The sequence below is a fragment of the Ambystoma mexicanum genome, chromosome 2p (genome assembly GCF_040938575.1).
Source record: "Ambystoma mexicanum isolate Mex_15411 chromosome 2p, UKY_AmexF1_1, whole genome shotgun sequence".
In the NCBI taxonomy this organism is placed as follows: domain Eukaryota; kingdom Metazoa; phylum Chordata; class Amphibia; order Caudata; family Ambystomatidae; genus Ambystoma; species Ambystoma mexicanum.
The window spans coordinates 822,885,384-822,907,429 of record NC_090923.1 but is presented as its reverse complement, the minus strand read 5'-3'; the positions used below and the strand labels follow the sequence as shown (position 1 = coordinate 822,907,429).

The 22,046-nt window shown below is 45.4% G+C and overlaps 1 long non-coding RNA gene across 1 annotated transcript in view; it reads right to left on the bottom strand.

The window, feature by feature from the left end:
* Positions 1–6,228: 6,228 nt before the first annotated feature.
* The window catches only part of LOC138566831 (uncharacterized), a 48,064-nt gene continuing 32,246 nt past the window's right edge, over positions 6,229–22,046 (bottom strand). Inside the window, exon 2 of the long non-coding RNA XR_011302036.1 lies at positions 6,229–9,580. This is a non-coding gene — a long non-coding RNA (uncharacterized lncRNA). The remainder of the gene's footprint in view (positions 9,581–22,046) is intronic.

Sequence of the window (22,046 nt, the reverse complement as noted above, 5' to 3'; positions counted from 1 at the left end):
AGTAAAGTTCACTGCTCTCAGATCTTTGAGCATTTGGCTTTCAAACATCTTTATGGCAATATTACTGATCTGGGCATCAAAGTAGCTTTTGGGTTTAATTTCCAAATAGTCATGGTCATTAGTCTGTCCTTCAATTGATGGTTGGGTATCAAAAAATACCTCCATTCTAATTTTCCTCGTCAATGTGTGTACGTTAATTTTCTCCTCCAAAAGGTTCGAGTTTTGTGTTGGAATGAAAGATAATCCCAAATTTAGCACGTCCAGTTGGGTTTTTGTAAGAATTTTTGAAGATATATTGAATACTAACTGTCCGGTTTGTTTCTCAATCTTAGGTTTCTTTTTGCCTCTTCGTGTTGTCTTTTTTCTAAAAAAGATGTAGACTGTTGGGCATTAGATGTTGTTGCTTCCTGGGATGTTAAAATTTGATGTTGTTTTTGGTCCAATATTCGTATTTCTGGTTTCCTCTCTGGTTGTTGGAGCTATACTACTGGGAGCGCTTTGATCATGACCGGATGGTTTTGAGTTCTATCGTGGTCTTCTATTTGTAGTTGGTCTCCTCTGGCTATAATATTCCTGCCATGTGTAGATAATTGAGGTCACTACGACCCTGGCAGTAGCCGTGCCGGTAAATACCAGCACAGCTGTCGCCGGAGTCATGAATTTTCCGGCGCCTGGGAATGGGCAATTACCAGGGCATTACAGCCCTGGATGAAAGGTACTCGCTCGCATACCTCATAGTTTTCCGGTCCGGTAACAACGGTGCCAGTAGTTTACCGGCACCGTTGTTACCGGACCAGCAAATTTGTAATGAGGCCCGATATTTTGAGAATAATCTATGGTGTCGGGTCAGAATTGTCTTACTTTCCTTTGTTTGATATCTTTCTTGTAACTTTCAAGGGTGTTATTAACTTGTTCTGAGGGAACAAATGTAACCCGATATATGTAATATACAGCAATATTAGCTATATGTAAATTGATACACAAAAAAGTAAAATGTACTGTTTTAAGGAACACTTGGAGTAAAAATGTTTTACAGTAAACAGCTAAGTTATTGGTTGTCTTTTCAACATACATTGGGTGTGCGAGAGACAGGAGGGTTTCACAAGAGTGTGGACATCTGCTGGTTCTTTATTATACAAAACTAACCAGTCACTAGCTATGGCCATCGGCCATGCCCGCTGTATATGATATACACTAATCAGCCACTAGCCATGGTCTTCAACACAATACTAGCCAGTGGCCACAGCCTTGGGCTGTGCAGACAGTATATTCTAACATATTAATGGGCACTAGTTTTGGCCTTAAGCCATGGCCACTGACTACAGCTTTCAACGTTGCCCACTGTATATTTTAAAACAGTGATGGGCTACTAGGCATGGCTTTTAACCATGCACATTGGTATTTTTGAACACTAACCAACCACTAGTTATGGCCTTTGGTGCTAGCCCGTGACCCCCAGCATTTGCCATGGCCAAATCCATGGCCTAAATTGTTATTAAGGTAATCAAATTTTTCGTGAGCTAACTTATAAGTGATGTTATGTTATGTCTAATTCCATTCTTGATGTAATAATGTATATACAACGTCACCAGTGATGGCATCAGTGATGTGATTTGTGATTGGAATGTCATCAGTGTTCTCATACAACATGCAATTAGTGATGTCATCAGTGATGTGATCTGTGATATCATCATTGTGATCAAAAGCTGCTCAACAGGGGGCACAAAGTTAAGGTGGCTTTAGATGAATTTCATGGGCTTTATTGCATTAGGTTCTCACCTTAATATTCCTGCAACTAAATTATTTTTCTTGAATTTCAAGGGTTTTGTTATTACATAGATTTTTTAGAACACTTCCAGACCACTAGTATGGTGTTCAGCCCTGGTCGTTGGGCACGGCCACTCTATATTTTAAAACACTTGCAACCCATCGCTCAAAGACGTTCATCAATCACAAACTGATTTTGTCCTGTTTTGACAGTGGTATTGTTATGTATACAAGATTGCAGGCTTTGAGACTCACAATGTTTTTCGGCAATGTGCAGTGTAATTTAAATATTTGCTGTGGAACACACACTTTGATTAAGCAGCATTCTACAAGCCCCTTGTTTTATGGCCGGTCTCTTGGTGACTGTTGTGATACATCGCACATCTCCAACTAACTGCATTTAAGCAGCAGGTAAAATTCTGGTAGCCAAATACTTGAACAAGCTTGCAAACCCAAAACAAAAGCAAGATGTTGCGTCCACCCTCTGAAGAAAAGTTACACTGTCCACCCACATGTGTCATTTACTGTGCCCTGAAAAGCAGCCACACTTAGGGTGAAATAACTGCACAAGTGTCCAGGTTTGCAAACTCTCTTGACAGGGACCTTGGTCTCAAGCCCAGAGACCACATCTCTCCAGCGCTGAAATTACTCCACTGGCTCCCTGTGGATGCAAAGATCAAGGTCAGGTCCCGCTGCATAGTCCATAAGGCTTTCTGGTCCTGGGCCCTTGCTATCTACAAAGCTCTCTTCCCAAATACTCTCCTTCTAGAGCTCTCTGCTCAGCCTCCTCCAACTGTTTGCGGGTGAGCCGTTTTTGCAAAAAAATGATTTGGGGGTAGATCCTCATCCTCTGCAGGTGCCTCCCTCTTGGCCAGCCTCCCTGCCTCTCTCTGTCTTGAACTGGACCTCCTTAAATTCCAGAAACTACTCAAGGCCTTCCTTTTGTCTTCCTCTTCTCTCTCCCTCTCCGCTGCTACCTCCTCTCCCCTCGCTTCTTTCCCTCCTTCTTTCTCTTCCCCGATCTGTTCAGCTTGCTGACTGGTCTTCTGGTGCACCTCCAAAGCCCTACAGGTCCCAGGCTCCCCCTCCAGTCCTGCACTTGCCTCTGGGCCACTGCACTTTGCTTAGTACTACTGCATCATGCTCCATGGGAGGGGCAACCACTCTCCACATCACCCTGGCCCCTGATGGACTGGGCGCACTTGCCCCCTCCCTATCCCTCACACTTCCTGTCTATGTGCACTTGCATGTCCGTGAATATACTAGGCCTAACAAGTCTATCTGTCCTGTCCTCCATCTGTCTCCCCTCCCTAGCCAGGCCTAGCACTGTAGTTTATTGTACTGTACATTCCTTTCCCTCTCCCCCCACCCATTTCTCTCCTCACTCCTTGTCACAAACTTACACGAATATGCTAGTTATTGTTGTTTGATCATTCGGAATCTTCAAGGCCTAAGAACAACGACTGTAATCACTATTTCCCTTCCCGCCTTGAAGCGCTTTGAAGCACTTCACTTGTGTATAAGCACTTTACAAATGGATAATTACAATAACCATTACAAATGACTTACTTGCCCTCTCATCATTTTCCCTCCTCACCCCCATGTCTGGCTTTCAACAATACTCTGCTTTATAAAGGTAGCTTGCAAATTACACATACCATAGTGTGACTCAAATATATAAATCCTTATATTATTATTATTATTATTATTATTATTTGTTATGCGCAACCAAAAAGGCAGACGGGAGCAGATCGTTAGAGTAGGTCCTTCCAAGCAGTCATCAACTAGTTATAGAACTATGTTAGGCAAAAAGTGTAAAGTTTTTGAATTATTCCCCCCCCCATCTTGACTGGGAGACTACAAATACCAGAATGCAATTTAACAAAAGGCAAATAAATTGTCTGTGAGTGCAAAACTTTCAAGAACAGACAGTAGCACTTGTTAAATAAAATTATGTGGATGCTGTGTGTTATGAGATATTTTAAACTAGGAGAAAACACTGCATTCGGCACTGTGGACTTTCTCCCATCCATGCAGTAACTGTGACCGAACCTGCTATGCTACAAAGAAAAGAATGATCCGGCTTCTCAGGCCATGCTGCTCTAAGCAGTCTTATAAGGTAGGCACAGTTATTAGGCAACATGGCTTGAGGGTGCTGGTCCCTTCCTCATTTTGAAGGTAAGCAGGGTCGGACCCTGTTACTGCATGGATGGGAAACCCATTTTAGTTTGTAAACATATATATTTTTTTGTATTATGTATAAAAGATTGCTGGTTTTGAGATCACACAATGTTTTCAGTCAATGCGCAGTGAGATTAAATTATTTGCTGAGGATCACACACTTTGGTTAAGCAGCATGTTACAAGTCCCTTCTTTTATGGCTGGTCTCTTGGTGACTGTCGTGATACAGCGCACGACCCCAACTAACTACATTTAAGCAGCACGGAAAAGTGTAAAAAATTATCAGCTGCAGGAATAACATATCCCCAGGTACTTTTGCCCCCATAGCGAAAATCAAAGCTGGCACCTATGAATATACTCACAGTAAGTGACCATATATTTTAAAGTGAAATATACAAATGCAATTGAACTCCTCCTTAGAAGAAAGTGTGCAAGACAAAATAGCATTGGACTTTAAAAAAAGGAATGAACACTAGAAAAATGTCCTGGGAGAGGAAATCTTCCAATAAATATGCTGGCAAATTATAAAAGGTGCTCACCTCTAAAACCCAGCAATCTGTAGCGAAATATTCAATGGAAAAGTAAATTCCAGTACGAAACAAGTGCTTGTGGTCTTGCGGGTAAGCATCTGCACTGGGAACATGGCAACCTGAGTAAAATCCTGGTAGCCAAATACTTGAGCAAGCTGGCCAACCTCAAAAAACCCCAGGGGGTTGCGTCCGCCCTCTGAAAAAACATTTCAACCACGTGTCCTTTATTTGTGCCCTAAAAAGCAGCCACAATCAGGGGGAAATAATTGCAGTGTCCAGGATTGCAATATCTCTTGCCACATAGTGGGCAAATACTCATGACGTACATGCCCTGTCAACATTTCCCCTCCTCACCCCCATGTCTGACTTTCAACAATACTCTGCTTTATAAAGCTAACTTGAAAAGTACACATACGATAGTGTCACTCAAATATATAAATCCCAAAAGAACTATGTTAGGAAAAAAGGGTACGATTGTGGCATTATTCCACCCATCTTGACTGTGAGACTGCAAATACCAGAATGCAATTCAGCAAAAGGCAAAAAAAGGTCTCTGAGTGCAACATTTTCCAGGACTGACAGTAGCACGGTTTAAAAAACATAATGTGGATGCTGTGTGTTATGAGATATTTTAAACTAAGAAAACACACAGCATTCAGGACTGTGGACTGTCTCCCATCCATGTGCAGTAACTCGGACCAACCCTGCTTAATTTCAAAGCATGGAAGGATCCAGCCCCCTTAGGCCATGTTTCTTTTATTGTTCTTGTAAGGTAGACTCATTTGCTAGGCAACATGGCCTTAGGTGGCTGAACTCGCTTTGAAGCTAACCAGGGTTTGTTCCATTTACTGCAGGGATGGGAAACCCACAGTTGCTGTAAAAATGTCTATTTTCTAATACCAGAATGCAATTCAGCAGACGGCAAAAAATGGTCTCTGTGTGCAAAACTTTCAAGGACTGATGGTAGAATGGTTTAAAAAAAATAATTTGGATGCCCATTTGGTCGCCTATCCGTGCAGAAACTGGGACTGACAGTGCTTAGCTTCAAAGCGGAACTGGCCCTGCTTTGCTTCAAAGCAAGAAAAAGGGCTAGCCCATATATCTAAGCGATCTTTGGCTCATTTATCAGGCAACATGGCCTGAGGAGGCTGGACCCTTCCAAACTTTGATGCTAAGTAGGGTTAGTTCTGGTTACTGCATGGATGGGGGCCCGCCATGGGCAGTACTTTTTTACCTCCGACGTCACTATTAAAAATCAAATGTAACCGCAGGCACAGAACTAATCTTACCTGGGGCTATCCATAGTCCTTTGTAGCCCCAAATATAGACTATAATTGCAAATATAGGAAACAAATCTGGAAAAAGTGCTTTCCTGCCCCCCAAAGACTCCCCTTATCTGTGCCAGGTCCCCTCCTCACCTCCCCTGCCCTCTCCCTTTCCCCCACAACACACACTGTTTTTGCGACACAGTTTGTTTTGAGATGTCAGCTATTCGAGGCTATAGAAAGCTTTGTATTGTAAACGCACTCCCTAGACCCCCTCCAACTCCCAAATTTCACTTGGTGCTGTCTCGATATATTATGCAGCACAAGCAAGTCAGGTATCTCTTTCCCCCGCAATGAATGTGGCGCACAATAAAACCGCTTTTTATTTTTACAATCCGCCTTTGTTTTTAAGGAGGCCTGCACCCCATCTCGCACCCGACCTCCACAAGCACCCCTCGATCAGTAGACCAGGAACCAGGCCGGTGTGTTATCAATGAATATTTTATTAATTTGTGATTTAATGGAATAATTAATAAAGGTGTGGAAACACAAACTTCAGAGTACTTTTAGCCAGGTGGCACGCTAAGACAACTCAAGCATGGATGGCGCACAGATTTACTTTACGGATTTCACCACTAGTATATACAGTTCAAAACACTGTGAAAATGAATGCAACCCCGAGGAAAGTGCATGCGCACCCCAAGGATTCTTGAGTCCCAGTAATCCTAGCACCCCTAGACCTCCACTTTGCTTTTCAGCTTTGAATGGAAGGCAGTGGCAAGGAATGGGGACACCAAGTTAAATGAGTTTTTACTTAGTTAGGACAGCTGCTATGGGACAGCACACAAGGTACTTCATGCTGCTTATTCTAGGAAACAAATAGGGCGCCCAGAACATACTAGCCAGCACACAATGGGAACATCGATTTTAGAATCTGCAACACATGGGCCAATAAAAAGAGGTTGGAATTGGAAATTTGTTATCACAACGCAGTAGGGGAAGAAGAACAGATTAGGAAACTTTAAAGATGAAGCGAAATTTCCAGGAAAAAGAAAATGCAAATGACACTTGTTTTCACTAAGGCTGCAAATGACATGCACGCTTTAAGTAATGGGGAAATCACAATAGGAAACTTGGTTTTCAGTTAAAATGAGAGAGGAAATAACAGGTAGGCTCTGGGCAAAGAGATTACTCAAAGTAATAAAATCGGTTTGGGTTTAAAAGGACAAATGCAAATAGGATTTTTTTGTAAAACACCATTTGAAGACACAGACAAATTCGTTTTTAGCTCACAATGAATTAAATTCTTTGGGGAAGCACTTTATGACTATAATGACTCACAAGACACTAGGAAGAGAGAGTTAGTTTTGAATTCTAACTCTCTCGATCCTGTGAAATAATGTGGAAATTAATTGATTTACTGAAAAGATACACCACAGATTTACACAAGCAACTGGAGATTGGAAACGACAGAAATGCACGGGCAAACAAAGGATTTTCAATGGGAACAATGACTATAATGCACAAACAGGTGAAATATTTACCAATGGGAAAATGACTGAATTACACAAACAAAATAAAGGATTTTCAATGGGAGCAATTGCTACAATGCACAGGCAAGTGACATATTTTTCAATAGGAAAATGACTGAACTATACAAACAAAGAAAATAGGGGATTTTCCATGGGAGAATCTATGGCAATGTTGAAGAAGATAGGGCTTATTTCATCTATGGCTGGGGATGTACATACTTTACAAGGAGATGGCTTGATACATATCAGGGGCACCAGAGCATCACTACTGGGACAATCAAGGGATAAGTAAAGGCCTCTCTCTGTCCTCCAAAAAGGCCCCAATCCAGCTGCTGGGTTCACTTCAAGATTTAGGCCCCTATCTGCAAGGATGTTTCCAAATTTGGTCAGCTGCACACCTCAGGATTTGGTAGGGAGAGTCCTGATTTGAGGTGGAGTAACTTATTTATCAGGCAAGTGACATCACTAGTCTGTCATCTTTCTCGCAAAATTGATATGGCAATGTTCAAGGGTTCCCTCCCATCTGTGGGCCGATAGGTCCAAAGAAAGTGGGAGTGTTCTGGGAAGCCAAAGGAGGATACCCCATCTATCATCTAACTGGGATAGGCGGTTGGGTCTGGTTTTTGCACATGGAAATCTCACATTATGACAAATGCCCTTTCTCATCATATTATGATACATATGTCAGTATTTTTTAATACTATATTTTTCAGTGAATTACATAAACCTTGTTTGATGCCTGTGCGTCCTACTGGTGCAAAGCTACAGTATTTTCTCGCTTATGCCAGAACTATACTGATGAAAAATACAGCACTCGGTTGGCAAAATATGGATAACGTTTTCTATATTTCCACACATTTTTATGGTTCTCATATTTATACAGAGATAAAAATCAATTATTTTCCCATAACTTTTGGTATGTTGGTGTCACTAAACTCATTTTGGCTCACCAGAAGCAGCTCACAGAAATCTGAAAATTAATAATGTACGATTCATATTTCCCAAGTTATCCCATAAACAGCATATTTCCCATTCTGTGCAATGGTTGTGAAACCACTTCTTAATTCTAACCCCCTCCCTTGGAAAATATCTGGTTTTGGCTCTGACTTCAAGAGGGAGGCTTTTGTTTAAATAAGCCCCGAGCTTCAATGGCTGATGGCCAGCTTTATGACAGCCTAAGTGGTTTTAATCATAAAACATGGGGAGCAGGAGAATTCCTCAACTCGTCCCCCTGGCAACAGAGCTTTGAAATCTAGTTGCACACATGGGGGACCCACAGCAAAGAAATGAAACCTGGATTTTGGCCTGCCTCAGTTGAACATTTTACATTTATTTCAACTCTTAGAACTGCACCATTCCAACATGTAAAACCCTCTCACCGTGGTTACCACCTGTAAACAGTTATTACAGAGGGGCATCGTTAATATATATTTAAAGACTTTGGCAGTACATTTGAATGTTTAAAGTGTTCATTTTGAAGGCACAATCCCAATGTCGTTTGTCAATTTCAGCCGTGAATGGCTTTCACTCTGCTGCAAATGAACATCTCCATGTAGATTCTGCGAATTGTTCTTTCCTTTTGTGATGGGCTCATGATGTACAATTCCTTTACTACAGTTTTACACGCATTTTGACAAGCATGTCTTTAATATAAAGAAAAACATGGATTTGCATATTTTCTTTAATATTTCTGCTGAAATGCAATGTGCTTCACGGTAACTGTAGCTCACAATTTTGCCATCCCATTTAGGGTTCTGTAGACTGCAGTTCTGGAGGATATTATCTCAGCTTTCTCATTCTTTGGTAAATTATGCCATTTCTCTCTCTTCATACCAGGATATGAAGATTTTTAGGCATTAGGTTTTGACGCCTACATTCGCTCCTTTTCACTTTGAAATTGCAGGGCCTTATTTCATGTTAATTCAAAGCAGGCCTTTCCTTTTGGAGAGCCCTCATACTGACTCTGGCCCTGGTTGCGGCATTCAGGGCTATTTCATCCCACAAAATCCCCCCTTGTAGTTCTTTGGTAACTTTATTCAGAGAGAAGAGCTAGGAGAGAGTGGGGCGTTCAATTTATGATGGCCTGGGTTTGTCTGAGGGATCTCCTTTAGAGTGTGCCTGTTCCTGGGTTCATTCTAGGACTCTCCTTCAGAGTGTGTCTGCTGTATTCCTGGTCCTGATGGAGTGGTGCACTGGTTTGCCCCCACTCTCTTCTGATTTTTGTTTTTCCATTAGGTTGTGGGTCCTGGGCCTCTCCCCTTCCGGCGGCTCCCCTCCGGCCTGTACAGGCAAGGAGTTAATGCATCTGCCAAGAAGAACAGAGAGATTAAGTATTTCATTGAATACCATTTTCCCAGGTAGGGACGTGAAAATGGACAACAAAATAGCAGGTGAGACACATACAAGGTACACATGGCAAGCACACATTTTTCTTACACAGACCTTGCAAACACACATTTTTGTTGTAATTATCCATTGCAAATACACATTTCTATTTTACATATTCATTGCAAATACACATTTAAAAATAAGAATAATGGTTCTACTTCCTGTAAAGGTATGATTTTCTTCATCCAGGTTCTAATTCCTTACCTTTACTCTTCGGAGGATTCCTGGGCTCTACCCTCACTGGGTTCTTCAATCAGTCTCAAATTCTGCCTGGGATGACAGTACTTCAACTGGTTGATTTGCACCCATTTCTCTTCTGTCTGTTCTCCTCTAGGGATGCGGATCATATAGTCGACAGGTGAGATTTTATCTACAATTTCAAAGGGGCCATGGCAGGAGGGACAGAACTTGCACTCCTTGGTGTGGTTCCTTTGAAAATTGTACAAGTAGACCCTGTCTCCTACTTGCTATTTGGTTGTATTTAAATCATATTGAGTCTTCATACCCTCTGCAGATTTTTCCAGATTCCGCTGAGCATACGCAAAAGCATGTTGAAGGTGTTTTCTTAGATTCTCAACCTACTCATGAGTTGTGGAGGCGTTTATCAGTGTCTGCTCTTGTGTTCTATAGAGCGGATGCTGAGGTAACACCATCCTTCATCCAGTCATCAGCTCAAATGGAGACATCTTGGTCACAGAAGAAGGTGTAGATCTGATGACCATCAGGACAAGCGGCAATCGATGTCCCAACTTGGCCCAGAGCCTGCCACAAACCTTTTAAGAATGCTCTCAATTGTTTTGTTGTACCTCTCAACTCTCTCACTAGAGGACAGCGGTACACAATGTGGAGTTTATTTTTTACCTCAAGTATCCCCCACATCTTTTTTATCACTTCACTGGTGAAGTGACTACCTCGGTCTGTCTCAATCCTTTGGGGTTGGCCAAAACGCGAGAAGATGTGGTTGATCATCAGGGAAGCTGCTGTTTCTGCCTTTCAATGGGGCAGGGAGACATTCCACCCATTTGTTAAACAAGCATGTTGTCGTTAACATGTACTTGTTTCCTTTTGAGGAGCGAATCACTGTCCCGAGGAAACTACTTCTAAATCTGACCAAGGCAGGGTCATCCACCTTTTCTGTAGGGGAACTTGGTGTGTGAGGGAACTTGGCTGAAATTGCGCACACACCAGATAACCCTTCAAGTATTGGTCGAGGTCCTGACATGTGTGGCCAGTATGCGACCTCTCGCAAGATTTCCAGAGTCATATGAAACCCCTGATGACCGGCTGTGGCCTTGTCATGACCATGACATAACATCAGGCTTTGGAATGAGGTAGGTACCGCCCACTGGTCACATCTAGAGATGGATCTCCATACGAACAGAGGGTCTTGGATTCTGAACATTTTGGGAAACCTCATCAACGCCCAGAGATCCTCTTTCCCGATGTAATCGGTTTCAGTCAGAGAAAAATTCACTGATTCTTCAATTTGTTGATAATATTTCCCAATGATCAGATCTCTTTTCTGTGCTGTAATGAAATCAGCATCTGGGGTTTCCTTACTCCACTGGGCAGTTGAGAGTTCATTTTGGGCACGTTTTGGGACGTGGTGACAGCATCGACCTGAATTTCGCCCAACAGGGACTCGATCTGTATGAGATCCCCATGGATGGCTCTGGTTTTGGCCAACTGGTCAGCCAGGTAATTTCCGGTTTTGTCTGGTCCCTCTATTCTGGAATGACCCTTGATCTTCTTCCAGTAGATGGTCATCTCATTCAAGGTGACCAGATCATCAATGGATTGTATAAGCCTGCCATGCTTGAGTAGTTTGTTGTTTGCACATAGCATACATCGGTTTTTCCAATTTATTAGGTGCTCCACGAGCCCATTCCTGACATTATCTGAATCAGTGATGATGACTAGTTTGTGGAGTTGGTGTTGCACGGCAGTGAGGATGGCCTGATGAACCGCGATCATCTCTGCCACCTGACTACTTGGGGGACCGATCTTGTACCGAGCAGAGTGGTCTGGGGCATCATTCACTCAGGCATTCCCAACGCCAGCCACTAGTTCCTTTTCCCTGCTGTTATCAACATGGTAGGAGCACCCGTCCACTTAAAATGTGAACATCCCCTGGCATTTGTCTTCCTCATAGACTTCGTGCGGGGAAGTCAGGTACGCCTCCATGTTATCTTGGGTTTTTAGGCTTTTGTCCTGGAGACAGTTTTCCTGAGCCCAATCATGCAAGTCAGCCAAACTTTGCGCAAGGGGACTCTTCTTGTTTTGGCCATATCTGACCTCCACAGGAAAGCCTTGCATGGACAGAATCCAGGAAGTAATTTTGGAATTACTCACATTCCCTGCCAAGATTCTGTCGCTTTGGAGGTATTGCAAAGGTCAGTGAGGAATCTCGACAGTGACATGCTCCCCCTGGATGAACGGACGGTAATTTTTCAATGCCCACACCTTTTCCAGGGATGCCTTCTCACAATCGTTGAATTTTTCCTCCACAGAGGAAAAAGTCTTACTCGCATAGGAGATGAATATATTGACCTTATCATGCTTCTGGTATAATACTGCTGTTAAGCAAGTATTTGAGAACCCCGTCTCCAAAAAGAACTCCTTGTTTTTGATGGGGTAAGCTAAACAAGGCACTTGTGAAAGGCTTCTCTTCAGTTGTTTCACTGCCTCGGCTTGCTTGGGATCCCACTCCCTGGCCTTTAGTAAATGGACCAAGGGTCTCGTGACATCTGCATAGTCCTTTACGAACTTTCCACTATAATTAGTCAGTCCAAAAAGTCGTTGGAGTCTTTCAATTTGAATAAGGCTTCCATCTTTTTCGCCTGGGGGCAGAGACCCTCAGGGGTGATTTCATGCCCTGGGAAGTTCACGCGGGTCTTACACCGCTACACTTTTTGTGAGGACAGTTTCACTCCGGCTTCCTTCAACTGGGTCAGAACATAGCGGATTTCCGCTATATGTTCCTCCATGGTTGAGCTTTTAATCAGAATATCATCTACATAGGCCAGGTTTCCCCTTTCGCCCAAGTCGGCATGGCCTTGTGCAGAAAAATGTTACATTCGTAGCCAGAGTTCAACGGGGTATCCAACGGGGGTTTGGGTCCACGTGCTGCCCCACAAAGGTAAAGACCAGCTTGTACTGGTCTTCCCTACTCACAAGTACTGTCCAGTAATCATTGGTCAGGTCAATGGCGGTATACACCTTTTACCCTTGGATCTGGGCCAGTTCCAGGTCAATGTAGGTAAGAGGCCATCGGGACATGTGGACCCATTTGTTTAACTCCCTATGGTCTGCGCACAGTTCCCATTGGCCATTGAGTTATAGTATCCCCAGTACTGGATTATTAAAGGTACTCTGGACTGGACAAATTATCCCACATGACTCTAAGTTCTTTATGATCTCTGTGAGTGACTCCCTAGACGCGAGAAGCAACTGATATTGCTTCACAAAGACGAGAGCCATCCCCGGGTCCGTGGGTATGGATGTAGAATGTATCTCAGTGCAACCACATTCGTACGAGTCCACAGCAAAGATTTCTTGAAAATCCAGAAACACCTGTTTCAGCTTCTGCTTTTGCTTCTCGGTCTCACGGGCATCAGCGAGGTTGATTTGTTCCTCAACCATCTGCCTGAAGCTTGGAAATACCTCAGGTTTCGCAATTGCTGCAGTTTCCTCCAGTTGCGTGTAGAGATCTCTTGTTATGGTGTTGGCCTGGATAGGAGGTTTCAAGTAGGAGAGGCAGTCACTGTTGACCTGAAATACCATCTCATCCTTCCTGATGTCGCAGGTCACCTCTTCCCCCCCGTAAGGGCAGGAAGAGTACACCAAGGAATGTCCCACTTGCCGGATGAAAATCTTTTCTGGAGGTAAGTCGTCACAGTCCTAGCAACCATCAGGAATCTGTCCCATGATCTCATTCCCTAAGTCGGTGGAGAAATGTTGGGCATCAACCGCCATCCCAATGAAGGTGTCTGCCCCTTGAGTGATACTCCTAGGGTGGCTGTTATCCGCCAATATTCGAATGGTGGCGTGTTCTAGGTCAACTAGTGGTGTCGGGTTCAAATACAACCCCTTCTGAATTGATTTGATGAAATGCCTTTTTGGACAGAAGGGTGGCTTGGGATCCTGTATCCACCAGTGCTGAAAATGCACACTGGCCTTGTACCTTGGCAGAGGCATACAATCGGCTTTCTTTCTCCTCAAGGGGCCAAAGGAAATGTGCATTTTGGGCCTGCTGGTCGGTTAATTTCTTTATTTTGTGTGATCTTGGGCAGTTTTCTGTGTTGCAGTTCGGGAATCTGTAAAGCAAATTTGGCATCCTGAGATTTGGCGGATCTAGGAATCCCCATGTTCCTCTGATTCTGTGCTGTCCCCCTTTTCCTGGAGACAGTCACTTGAACCAGTTTGGAGGAAGGATCCCTCATTTATTTCTGAGTCCTTGGGTGACATATGATATGGAATTTATAACGCGCCTATACACAAGTGTTTCAAGGCGCGACCAGGAAATGGAGGGGGAACAAAGGAAGACAGACAACGATCTCACTAGGCCAGGAGTGATTGAGATCACCCAAGGGCAGGAGGGAGGGGAAAAGTGTGAGGAGAAAGGGAATGGGGCAGTGCAGTACATGGGATCACACAGTAGAACCAGCTGGTGGCAAGTGCAAGAGTAAGTGCAGACATCAAATGTCAAGTGCTGGTAGGGGACTGTAGGGATACAGAAACAGATCCCAAGTGCAAGGATTGCCATGGGGGCTACCAGTGCAGAAGTGCAACTGGCAGGGAGGGGACCTGGGCCCGAGATCAGAAGGTACCCAGGTGACCAGTGCAGTTTCAATTTCAACCAGGAGTTCAGATGGGGAGATGAAGAGAGAAAGAAGAAGCAAAGAGGAAGGTCTTGAGGTGCTTCCGGAACCAGTGATGGTTCTCCTGAAGTTTCAGAGGGGCAAGGAGGCAGTTCCAGAGGGAGGCCCCAGCCGAGGAAAGCGATCTACCGCCAACTCGTTGCTTGGTAAAGCGACTGACCCTGAGGGATTTGGAGGCGGAGGAACGAAGGGCTAGAAGAGAGGGAGTTGAAGGTATTGAGGCCTAGCCCCCAGAAGGCCTTGTGGACAATGCAGAGGGTTTTGAACTTAATACTCGCAGCCACTTGGAGCCAGTGAAGAGATTTCAGTCCTGGAGGGACACGATCCCTGGGCTTGAGGCAAAGGACAAGTCTCGCAGTCCTGATTTAGATGAGTTGCAGAGGGCGAAGAGTAGAAGCAGGCAGATTTAGAAAGAGGCTGTTGCAGTAGTCCAGTCTAGAGAGAAAGAGAGCTCTGGAGACAGTGAGCTTCTGGGGGAAGGAGAGGAAAGGAAGAATACCTAAGACAAGGTGCAGTTGATAGTGTGACTTCTTAGAGACGTAGGAGATGTGAGGAGAGAAGCAGGGTGTGGAGTCAAAGATGACCCCAAGGTTTTTAGCCTCACAGGTGGGAGCGAGCAGGAAGAGGGCCAAGAGAGGCCAGCCAGAGAGTGACAGGAAAGGAGGGAGCATGTGTGCCGATGAGGAGAATCTCAGTCTTACTGGCATTAAGGCAGAAATCATTGGTGGGACACCACTCCTGAATAGCAGACAGGCAGAAATGAGAGATGGAGAAAAGGTGGCAATACGGTGGTAAAGAAGTGCCAGGTATTGGTTGAACAGCCAGGGAGAGAGGTTAGACCTCTGGGGAACACCACAAGTAGAGAGAGAGATAGAGGCGAGGAAGGACCCAAGTTGGACCAGGGAGGGTCAATCGGAGAGGAAAGAGGTCAGCCAGGCTAGGACCTGATCGGTGATACCAAGGTTATCATGGAGACGGTTGTGCAGGATGGCATGTTTGACCATGTCAAAGGCAGAAGAGAGATCAAGTAAGATGAGGACACCGGGGGTATTAGAATCGAGGTTGGAGAGCAGGTCTTCACCGATGTTCAGGAGAGCAGTTTCCGTGCTTCTGGCAGCTCTGCAGCCAGACTGATGGTCATGGGGGCAAGAGTTTGCCCAGGAAAGGAGTGATGAAGATCGGGCGATAGTTAGCTGGGCAGGAGGGGTCTGCTGAGAGTTTCTTAAGTAGAGAGTACACAAGGGAGTGCTTTGGGGGGAAGGGAAGACTCCAGAGGCAAAGGAGTGGTTGCAGAATTCAGCCAGAGCAGGAGCCAGGGTGTCAATGTGGTCCTTGATGGTTTTGGAGTAAAAGCAGAGAACCTGTTTTGCCGAGACTTTCATAGATCAGACTTGTCTAGAAACCTCATCTGGGGTGAACTGGGGAAAGGCAGAGAGGGAGGCAGGAGGGGTGGCCAAAGATGGGCCAGAGGATGAGCAGAGAGTAGAGGAAGGAGTGGGTAAGGAAGAGAGAGAGGACGGGATGTCCTGAGTTTTAGAGATGAATTGAGAAGCCAGTGCCGTGCAGAGGGACAGGAGAGGTAGATACTGCAGCAGGATTGACCAGCTTCTTGCAGATTTTAAAGAGTTCAGCTGAGTTGTTGGATGCCGCAGAGATGCAGACTTGGATGTGGTCTCTCTTCTTGGTGCGGACAGAGAGCCGGTATTGCCTTTGGAGCAGTCGGCAGGCCAGTTTGTCAGAGGATGTACTGGAAGCACGCCATTTCCTCTCAGCCACTCTGCACTTGTGTTTACGGGTGACGAGGTCTGAGTCGTACCAGGAGTTGCACTTGGCTTTGGGCTTCAAGTGGATCCTCATGACAGGGGCAAGATCATTAAGAGTATCAGATATAGCAGAGTGGAGCATGGAAAGGGATGTGTCAGGGTCTGAGTCAGCCAAAGGCGGAAGAGGGTGTGCAAAAGTGGCAGCGAAAGCCTCAACTGACACATGCTTCATAGGTTATATAACCAAGAAGGTAGGTGGCAGTGCTGGAGTTGGCTTGGCCTGACGGGTAGAGAGGGTGAGATGGGAGGAAAGGAGAAAGTGGTCACTCCAGGAGAGAGGAGTGGTGAGAGGGATAGAAAGGGGATGGTCTGAAGAGATCAGAATATCCAGAGTGTGCCCTGCAGAATGAGTCGGGCCAGAGGGGAGGATAGAGAGTGAGAGAGAGTTGCAGTGGTTGCGAAAGAGTCCAGAGGAAGGACTGGAAGCATCCAAGTGGTTGTTAAAATCTCCAAGAATGAGGAGTTGAGTGGTCGAGGCCAAGGAGGAAGTAGGAGAGGTCCGCCCACTCAGAGAGGAAGGAGGAGGTCTGACCAGGTAAGGGAATGGAGTAGGCTTGCATAGGACTGACAGAGGCAGGAATCGACTATGGGAAGATTAAGGCTACATCCCCTCCGGTATGGTTGGACCTGGGCGCAGAGACGATCTTGTAGCCATCAGGGAGGAGAGTGTCAAAGCTCGTGACAGAGCTGGCCGTGAACCATGTCTCAGTGAGACTGAGGAAATCGAGTTCCAGTTCTTCTAGGAGGTGCCAGATGTCAGAGGAGTGTTTGGGAGCTGAGCGAGAGTTGAGAGTGGCAATATGGAGAAGGTTGCCATCCTTGAAAGACTTCTGGGGAGGGATACAAATCAGAGGTACGCCCTGCGGAGATGTAGAAGAAGCCTGGGGGGGGGCCAAAGAGGAAGGAGGAGAGGGCAAGGTAACCAACGAGGAGACAGTGGGGGGAGGCAAGGAAGTCATGGAGGGAAGAGAGGGGACAGGAAATTGATGAGGTCCAGGAAGCATCTATCAAAGAGGAGAAGGTTGGCCTGAGGGCCTTGGACCAAGGCTGTGCCATTCAGGTGAACATTAATGATGACCCTAGAGGAGTGGAAGGGGGCCAAGATGGCCTCCTACCGGGTGCCATCATTTATCGGAGAAGAAGAGAAAGCAGACAGCACAGAGACAATATGAAGAGTCTGTAGGTCTGGTGAGGGAACAACAAAAAGGATGTGTTTGAGGTTTGCCTAGAGGAAGCACTGGTATAGGTGTCAGCGATAGGGAGGCCTGGATTGGAGACCAGGATGTCCTTTTTAAACATCTTCCTACCAGATTAAGTGAGGAGGGCAGGATAGTTGATAGAGAAGCAGTTAGAAACTATAGGATAAACAGAGAGCTCCATAGAGTAGGTAGGGAGAGAAGAGATGAAGAGGGGGTGGAATGGGGTGAGACACTAGGTAAGGGCACAGGGAGGGGTGCAAGCAGACGAGACAAAGAGGGATGAGACAATAGTAGACAAATGACCAGTACGACAAGAGCTCAGACATTAGTAGAACAGTTTGCTAAGTGAACGATTTGCTAAGAGGACAACACCAAAAACAGCGACAAAGCAGTAGGCAAATGAGAACCTGAAGGATGGAAGAGTGCAACAGAACAGCAGTACAATAAAGGATAGGGCAGTCAGTGAGGTGAATACAAAACCACAAAATAAATGCCCCAAAGAAAACAGGAGAATCGGTGAAAGCAGACCTAGATGAGGGAAGAATATAAAGGACAAAATACAGGTAGTGTAAGCAAAGCACAGTCGGTAAGGGAAAAAACAACAGCAATGGTGCATACTTACCTGCTGTCTGGGCAGGGGTTTGGGCCCTGGGTTCTCCTGGTCCGAATAGCCCCAAACAGGAATTGTCCTTTTCTTCGTCTGCCCTTCACTTCGGATGCCCGGGCGAGGGACACCCTTGATCTAAGAATTAAGAGCAGAAAGCTAGAGGCAGGGCTAAGAAGGTGGGTGGTGCTTAGGCCAGGTGACCTAGATCCACTTGCACCTGCTCCACATCTGCAAAGGAAAAGAGGCTGGAGGGCTCCTTAAGTGGGGAAAAAGAGCGGCAACGAGGAAGGCACAAGATGGGTGGGGCTTAGGCCTCCTTAAGTGGGGGAAAAGAGCGGTAACCAGGAAGGCACCAGGTGGGCAGGGCTTAGGCCAGGTGACCTATATCCACTTGCACCTGCTCATTTTTGGGGTTCAGGAATAGATGGCTCTGGGTCAGTCCCCTTACTTACCCAGTTTAAGTTAGGGTCTTTGGGACCCATTTTTATTTGGGAGGAACCCCCCCGTCCTTGAAAGAAAAAGACTTTCTTCTCCGAATCCTCCAGGGATTCTTCCCCTTCAAACTAGAGTATAGAGACTTTCTCCACAAAATGGATTTTATTGGTCCCTTGGTTTCTCCTACTTACCCTCTGTTCTCTAGGTTACAGCTTTTTAGGGGTAGGAGATTTGGGTTCAGGGGTTTCTAGGGGCTTTTCACAGGTGAGGAAGGAGGTTTCCTCTAGGGCTTTGCATTCCCCTTTCCCCCGGGCCTCCTCCTCTGGAACCCGTTTGTTGTCTGGGTATTCTCCCCGTCATTGCTCCAGGGTGCCAGACCCTGGGTTTGAACTGTTCTGGGCAGCCATGTTCATTTGAGGGCTCTGCTGAGCCCTCAACGTGCGACTCAGGTCTTGGGTCAAGCTTTGGATCTGGCGCTCCAGTTGTGACATCCTCTCTGGTTGATATGGGGGTGTAGGATCAAATCATTGTTGCTCTCGGGAAGGGTAACTGTCCCTTCTCCCAGAGTAGCTTTGGTATTGAGGGTTTCCCTGGTAGCCCTCCATTCAGGTCTCCCTTCTCCCTAATTTGGTGGTCTAAAATCCTGAAAGCAGGGAGAGAGAGGAGGATTGTCCTGAAGGGTGGAGTTTTGTGAGTACCTGGGGAAGATACTTAAATTGGAGGGTGGAATATTACTGCCTTCCTGAGGGACGTTTTGTGGGAAGTTTGGAACAAAATTTCCTGGGGCCGTACTTACCTGTTTGGATCGCCCCCTTTAGCCGGGGGAGTCCATACGTACCCTAAAATGGGTCTGTTCCCCTTGTATCTCGGACTAATGTAAGGGGCAGAGTCAGGTGACACATTTGTGGGATACCCTGCCTGACTACCACCCGCTTGGGCGTGGTCGGAGGGTCTTCTCTGCCTCTCATTTGGTTTCTTAGAGGGAGGGTATTTTTAGGCCCCCCCAATTTCTAGGTCCAAAAGGGGGGTATTCTTCACTTCTGTCACCATGGCAGCAGCAGGGTTGTTGGCTGGTTTGGGATTTTTGCGAGAATTTCTTTTTCCACAGGCTTTTGGACTTCATAGATCCGGTTAGCTGGTTTGATTACCCAATCCAGGGTCCTTTCATTGTGGAGGTCTCTAGCCAGTTGTGCCATTATGTACTTAAGGAGGACGTGAAAATAGGTATTAACAAACTCCCTACTATAGGTATTAACAAAGTCCCTACTATACGTGCGCACCCGGAGGTTTGGGCAAATGACCGGTTCAATTCTTGCACAAACTCTCTGGCTGCCTGATCCTCTCCGCACTGCAGGTTGTAGGCCACTTTGCGAGCCTCCTTTGGGTTCCTGTGCACGCAAAAGTGTTTAAAGATGGCCTCCTTGTAGGTAGACCATCTTGAATGATTTTGATCCTCCAGCCCTGCAAAGAAGCTGGAGTATTCTGGGGAGAATGTCCACTTGACAAATGCCATGGAATTATGGTAATTGTTGATGCCAAATGACGTCTCATCTGGTCATACAGCTCCAGATGCTCCCAGACTGAGTACTTGGCCTTTTTGTGGTAAAGAGTCATGAAGTTTCTGGTGGCTTTTATTTGCCGAATTGGGGCTTTTACCAGAGTTCTCTTTTGTTTGGCAGCCTTCTTCTGCTGCACCTGAGTCCATTCGCCCTCAGACCCAGAGCTGCAACTATTTGTGATCTCGCTGCTATCCTCTAAGCGCTCCCTGATTCTTTGAGACTGGGAGTCTCTCCCAGAATGACAGGGTTTAGTCTCTTCTCCACTGCTGTATTGTGGGCTCTCTGGGTCACTTCCCTTGTGCTCCCTTTTACGCACAGGGGAGTATTCACCTGATTCCTCCCTTCTTCCGCGCATGGTGGAGAACTCCCCCCACCTCCCTGAATGAGTGGAGGTTTTCAGGATGCTCTTTCGGGGGCCCAAACTCTGACTATTCTTTATCTGCGAAGTGGACCAGATGGTCTCTTTGTAACCTGTGTCTCTGTCAGCCCAACTCCCTGATCTTCCCTTAATAAGAGTCCTCCTGGTCAGATGTATTTACCAAAATATTTTTTAACCTAAGCAGTGACGCACGTCCATCAATCTCTGATGGGGGCTGGACTTCCAGCTCAGTCATGGTAGGCCTACTTAAATCCAGCTGCCTCATATTCCCCTGTTCTTGTGAACTCATAAATAAAAATAATAATAATAATAATAATAATAATAATAATAATAATAATAATAATAATAATAAGGCAAGGTGGTGAGCTGGCTTGAGGCCCCTGGTACACAGGACATCACACCATGATCCGGGGTTGCCCTTCCATTTCCTGTTTGAGGTTCCTCAAGGCCTGATTAAATCTAGCCCACTCATTCTCTAATCTCTCTGATTTATCTTTATCTCTATTTCGTGGTAGTATGCAGAGGCCTGATCTTTGTACTCTGCTACCAGGGCTTGGCTGGCTTCTATGACATGACCTGGAGCTATTATTTGGCCATAGAGTCCCTTGTTCTCCTCACAAAGGTCCTCATTTTCTTTCTGTGAGTCTTGTATTGTCTGGGAATACTATGACCATTCCTTTTGCGGGAGACTAATCTCCTCATTCTGTACGTTTTTTGGTCTGTATTGTCTGCTTTAGGTCAGATTCTATTTGTCTCATATGTTCCATTAATTTTTCATTTTGTACTTCTATGTCAGTCACTTCCTGAAAATATGACTTGCCTTTCTCCAGGTCTGCCTTCAACTGGCACACTTCCTGGCATAGGGCACATTTTTCCTGATAGAGTGTTATTCTGTTCACTAAGGTGATCTCTCTGCTGTTTCATTGCCCTCACCTTCTGGCACTCCTAGTCAAATTCCTCTTGGGAATGTATCTCTTTAATAATCAACTGGTTATTCTCCTCTTTCAATTGCTTAATCTGATTTTGGAAAACGCCCATGTCCTTTAAGCAGATTCTATTGTACACCACTTATTGACTTAATTTTAATTGACTGCCTTTCAGGTTGTCAACCCCTTTTTGGCACTCCTCTTTCAGTGCAGTGAATTGTGACACTCGCTCTGAATTAACTTGTTGCTGGGCTGCCAACTCCTCCTTTAGATGCTGAATGATGTCTCCTAATTCTAACTCCAAATGCTGTCTCTGTAGCACTTTCTCCTCTACTTGGCTTAACTCTCTCTGCGCATGAAGCAAAAGTTCAGATTGATTTTGCACAGAGGTTACATTCTCCTGGTACCTTTCTTCCATGATCATCTTGTGAAAGTACATATATGCAGTGAAGTTGGACCATTTTAGTTTGCTCATCTTTGGTGGTCTGTGTCATGTAAAACTCTGTCAGCGCTTGATGTAATAGGCCACTGTCTTGCCACACATCCATATTTATAGAGGTCACCTGTTGCATTAT